At 41.4% G+C, this 6,109-nt stretch overlaps 1 pseudogene; it reads right to left on the bottom strand.

Moving 5' to 3' along the window:
- Positions 1-4,426: 4,426 nt before the first annotated feature.
- On the bottom strand, positions 4,427-4,896 carry LOC121440685 (annotated as a pseudogene).
- Between the last annotated feature and the right edge of the window lie 1,213 nt (positions 4,897-6,109).

The following is a 6,109-nucleotide window of genomic DNA, read 5'->3' as shown; positions in this document are numbered from 1 at the left end:
TGTATGTGTGCATGTGTGTATTTTCATTTGTACGTGCCTGTGTGTGCCTTTGTGTGTGTGTATGCCTGTGTATATGAATAAAGAAGAGAAGACAATAGTAGAGGCATGTTGTTGTTACCGGCTCTAAGAAAAGCTCTAAACCTAGAGTTACTCTTTCTGCTGCAGCTTGTCTGCTGTGGTGACATGGATGGTCACGTTGAAGATCCCTACTTCCAGGTTTTTATTTTATTTTTTGTCATTACATTCCTAGTTCCAGGTTATTTGTAGTTTCACATTATAGCATTTTCCCCTTTTTGATCACTGTTGACTCTAACACAGGCCTATGAGGGCAAGATCTAACCCAGTGGAATAGTTCATGTTTGCTCGAACTAATCCTATATTATCTTTCACAGGTTGTCGATTCTATATTGTCTCTTATAGCTTACATGAATTCATCTTTCCTCCTTGGTAGGGGAAGAGGGGGTTTCAAGTTGCTTTGTCATCTGATATCTATGCTCCTGCAGATAATTTACAGGCCACACAGTTGCTACCTTCTGTGTTTTGCATCTCAGTGGCAGTGTGACCTTCAGCAGCAGCTGAGCCTCTAAGTAGGGCAGAGGAGGCCGTTATAGAAAAGAAACAACACGTGGCTTCCCAAACGGCATGAAACCTATCTATTGTGACTAGATGAATTACATATTCATGAACATTGAGAAATGAAGACCGTTTCCCTTGCCAAGCACTCAACCTTGGCTGAGCACAGCGCCTGGCAAACAAGGCAAAGCTCTGGCATTCTCATCTGTTTACCTGGCCGGTCAGCATGTGCTGCATGATTAGCGACTTCTGCAACATGTTGTGGGAGGAAAGCTGGGTAGGGACATGCGTTTCCAAAGACAACTGAATTCCATCGTTATTGTAATTTTATTTGATATCAGCGAGTGTTTATCGACTAGTCACTGCTCTCAAATTATCCTAACAAAACTGTAGAACTGTATTATTGGGGAAGGAATTTACTGGTTACAAAGAAAGTCTCTACACAAATACCATGAAGGTCTTCCTTCAGCCCATTAAGTAGACTGTTTAGTTGTTGCGTGTTACAACTACTTAGCAAGATGATGAATTTTGGTGATTCTATTTCTTGTTAATTCCTGTTAGCAGAGAATTATGGAAACCCTCCCTAGTCTACCAATGGGAAAACTGAAGCCAGGGATGTTAAGTGACCTCCCTGGGGACATTATCAGTGGGAGAGCTAGGGATGTTAAGTGACCTCCCTGGGGACATTATTAGTGGGAGAGCTAGGGCGAACACTGCTCTTAACTCTTAGTTCATATTTATTCCATCAGAACGCCACACTCATGTGACTTTAATGTTAGTTTTACAATGTCAAGACTAATGACGGCCCAAAATAATTGAACTTTTAAAATGGGGTATTGGGTTCTGTTCAAGGTCATCAGAGCTCCCTATTCCCCGTCTTTAGCTTATCCCCCTTCTCTATCAAATCCTCTCCATCTTATTGTCTTCTGTTGATCAAGTGAGTATAATGGCTCCTTACAACCATAACTCTTACAGCTCTTCCCATGTTCCTCTACTGTAGATGTTGGAAAGAGGCTCCTTTGTAGCTAGGTTTCTGGATGTGACTTTGGGCTCTTCTAAGCGGCTGTGTTCTCACAAGACAAATTCAGACCCGAAATAAATAGTGAGACCAAGGATAATCTGTTAGCCTTTATTCCCACTTTCCACTCCTAAAGGAGAAAGTAACGTTACAACCCATGGAGCGTTGTAAACAAAATGTGTTCCCAGGGACCACTGGGTGCACTGGCAAACATCTTGATTCCCAGGCCTCCTGAAGATGCCATAGAAGGCAGCTGCCATTGCGGTTGCTGTTCTTAAGTATTGTTTGAGGACTCACTTCTTCAGAGTCCTAACAGAGGCTGCTGCTTCTGCTCTTAGATTTCATTAGCATTTAATTCACTAAATCCCTTTCTATTGAAATTTGCTGGCTTTCTCAGAGCTGTTACATGGTCATGACTGATCACCTGTCAGCCCACAACACCCTGAGTTGTCAGTCTGTGATCTAACATATACTTGTGCCTTTAAAGACTGACCCTAGTCTCCCACACCCAGCCTACAGGGTTATTTGTCTTAGTCCTGCTGTAGCTCGGATTATGCCTAGCATAAGCAATTCACTGTTTTCTTTTGAAAAAGTGAATGAATGACTAAATGTCTAGGTACAAACATTCTGTGATGCTTATTTCAGGTGAGAACGAAAAACTTGGTAAAAAGTAATTGCAATTCATATATATACATATATATATATATGCTATTAGCATATTTTATATAACAAAATGTGGAATGGCACCTACTTTTAGTCTGATATTAATCATTACTTCTTACTTAAACAGTCAAATGGGATTTGCTGCTTGGCAGTTAAATATTTTGCTGTCCCTGGAAGACTAGAAATGTGCGTTGATGAATGTGAGCCTCTTTTCTCGGCTCTGCCTCTTACTCATTTTGTTTCTTCCTGAGCAAATTTTGAACAGGTGCTACTAGATGCCTCATTAACTGCACAGAGCCGTGGAAACCATGGGTAAGATGATTCCTTTCCAGAAAGTAAGCCTTGCATTTTTTAAACACTGCACTGGACCAAAGGCATTGTGATTCATCTGGTGTTGCCACTGGCGACAGATACTGGCTTCAGATGCCAAGAGCTTTTGAATTGATGTTATGTCTTACCATTTTTTCTGATCCCACTTTCTTGTCATTATTCAGTATGCTCTATGTCATTTATCTGTATGTTTATATGTTCAATTATCCCATTAATATTCATTAAGTACCTACAGGTTGCATTGTAAACACACACACACACACACATACTTCTTTTAAGGGCTCATTTGCAACTCATTTAATTCTTTTTTTATTTTGAGGATGGGTCTCAGTTATAGATCAGGCTAGTGCTGAGGTCACTGGGTACCCGAGGCTGGTCTCAAGCTTTTGTGATCCTCCTAAGCTCTCCCCAGCCTCTTAGTAGGGAACTACAAGTATGAGCCACCACGCCCAGCTCATTCATCTGTTATCACCAAAACTTCCTGAGCTCTCGAGGTTAGTCACTAACATTCTCATCTTATTAGGGGGATTTGAGAGCATAGAAAGGGGTCTCCTGAAGGTCATATAGCAGAGTTGGACCTTCACTGATATCAACTGATGTGTAACCTTATTTTCGGTGTTTGTTCGCATACCCTGTTTTCTACGGTAACACTAAGATGGAGACAATAAACAGATATCGTGTCATTAGGACTGTGTACCAGTGTATTACATCCATGTTGACAGCAGAAGGTGTGTCTTGAAGAGAGTTAGAAAAATCCTTCAACTTGATTATGAAAGATATTTCTGCATAAAACACCCACACAGAACACAGGCAAACCTAATCTGGTGATGAGCATTCTCTTTGGAATTAACAAAGTCACTGCAGCAATCAGGAGAGGTCACACACCTACAGCTCTCTGACTTGACCAGATGGCATTTATGGGACAACACATCTAAGCAGGAGCAGCCAGGAGAAGGGGATGAGAATGGGACAAACTCTCTAGAAACCCAAGCAAATGGGCATCGACTTAAGGGTTTAAAGAGGATAGAGGTTGTCTTAGTTAGGGCCACTATTGCTGGGATCTAAAGGCAACTTGGAGAGGAAAGTCTTATTTGGCTTACATATCCTGAATCACAATCCACGGAGGGAAGACAAGGCAGGAAGTCAACCTGGGTGGGAACCTGAAGGGAAGAGCTGATACAGAGACCATGGAGGGGTGCTACTTACTGACTTGCTCTCCCTGTCTTGCTCTCCCTGCTTTCTTATAGAACCCAGGACCACCAGCCTAGGGATATTCTCACCCACAATGGGCTGGGTCCTTCCCTTTCAACTACCAATTAAGAAAATGCCTTAAAGGCTTGCCTGCCTATAGCCTGACCTTCTGGAGGCATTTTTCAATTGAGGTTCCCTCCTCTCAGATGACCTTAACCTGTCAAGCTGACCTATAACTATCGAGGACAGGGAGATGATGGGAGATAGGATAGTGGTGCCTTGTTTTCTTTGTGATACCAGAGAGTAAAATAACCCAGTAGTAGATAGAACTACAGGGAAGGAGAGCATGCTTTCTGACAGTTCCAGCTGTCTAAAAACGAAGTGGGATTGCACTGGAAGGTCACTAGCTCTTTGTCATTAGAGATACTTAAAAAAGATGGCCACATATCAGAAGTATGATTCTGGAGCCACCCACGTGGGGAGTGTAGATAGCTATCAAGTTGTCCAGCTAGCACATGTTGTGTGGAGCAGCAGCCTGCACTCAAGAAATCTGGTATAGAATCCAGAGAAGCTTTTTTTCAGTAAACTGCTGGACCAGAGCAGCAGACTCCATAGTGGAAGGGAGAAAAGAAATGTCGTCTCTTGTGTACTTCACTGAGGTGGCTGACCATGGCCACAACCAAAGCTGACTCTAAACTGGAATTCAATTGGTGAGTCAGCCCCAGCCTTAGCACCAAAAGGCATAGCTTTCTATGGGTGTTTGCCTCCCCTTTTGTTAATCTTGCAGGTCACTCTGGACCATTGGGCTGAGGCCTGCCAGTTTCAGGACAGCTTCTGTGCATGGTGGCAGGCACCATCTCCAGGGGTAGGTAGCGGTCATCTCAGAGATACTCATGTCCTTGTTCATCATGTACCAATAGATATGTCTCCAGGCAAATGGCTCCTTCACGTATAGTCTCAAGACTTCAAGACTGCATGGCCTTCATTATATGAAGGTTGGGCCTATTCTTGTCTGCCCGCTCAGGGTATTTGGACATATGGACATCTTTCTTAGCAACCATCATTCCTTCCTTAAAAAGAAGTTCGTAGATGGCAATCTGGTTCTTCTTAGGCATCAACATCACCGAGGCTGCAGGGTTCAAGGCACAGGCTAGAAAGGGACCTTTATGATGATTTTAATGCAGGGATAACGGTTTCATCTTTTGCTGTGTCACAAGAGGGTTGTGGATCATACCGGGATAAGTTAAAGCAGTCAAAGTTGTATAACAGTTTGTTTGACAAATAGCATGTAAATTATGCTATTTTCATATGTGACAATTGGCTATTGGTAGTAGGCATATTAAAAATTTTAAAAACAAAGACTTACCTTCAATAGATTCCATTTTCATATGGGAGCCAGGCAGATTCTACTTTACATGACTTCAGTCATTGCTGTTATAGGGCTTACAAAAGCAGAAGCAGAGAATTAACTCCATGGATATATGAGAAAATAGAATCCGAGAAGAGAAAATGGGGGAGGACAAGAAGGGTAGGCTTTAAATGAAGTCTTTTAATTAGTCAATTAAACTGCCATTGCTTTTTAAAGAGGAGAAATCGGAAAAATAAAACAAATTTTGTGCTACAGAGAAAGTATTTTGATCATAATGGCCAAAAAACGTTTCCATCATTAATGCTATTTTCGTTGCCAAGGCTAAGTACAGTCTTAAAATCATGGTGTTGTAAACTTACAAAATGTAGTAATCAATTTTCAAGACTGTTTTTTAAAAGTAGTTTCAGTATATTTCAAAGGAATCAACTATTAAATAAGCAAAATGCGGTGAGTTCTAATTTGTGGGGGACAAAACAAGTGGTAGGAAAGGAAAAAAAAACCGACACAGTTCCAGAATTGGGGGGTGGCAGGATCTGGATGTTCCGTGATGTGTGAAGGCAGCCAACAATTCTCTGTTTCTCTTGTATTTGGATGGACGTATTTTTGTGAAGCTTCCTTCTCAGCAATGACAGCCGTGAAAGCTGCACTTGACTTTCAAATCCCTGTATCCCCAAAATACCAAGCCAAGATTAAAAAGAATATGAAACAGCCTATTGCATTCTTCTTAGTCCAGAGGTGTTATCAGTGGCAGCACCCTTGTAGTGAGAGCAAATCTTCTTTGTTCCTAATAGCACAATCAAGCAAAAAATATCTTAAAACATTTACCTCTTTGTCCTCTGTACACTTTTCTCTTTTGAATGCCTTATAATGATCGTGATGTATCAGTTCAGTAGTGTATGTATATAGCTTGCAAGGGATCATATAAAATCAACGGAGTAGTTTTAAAAATACTTTACTAAGATTGG

Source organism: Microtus oregoni, unplaced genomic scaffold (genome assembly GCF_018167655.1).
Source record: "Microtus oregoni isolate MIOR12 unplaced genomic scaffold, Mior012 000069F_ref0000032, whole genome shotgun sequence".
Classification (NCBI taxonomy): Eukaryota; Metazoa; Chordata; class Mammalia; order Rodentia; family Cricetidae; genus Microtus; species Microtus oregoni.
Note: the sequence above shows the minus strand (reverse complement) of the source record. Positions and strands in the feature narration are given on the sequence as shown.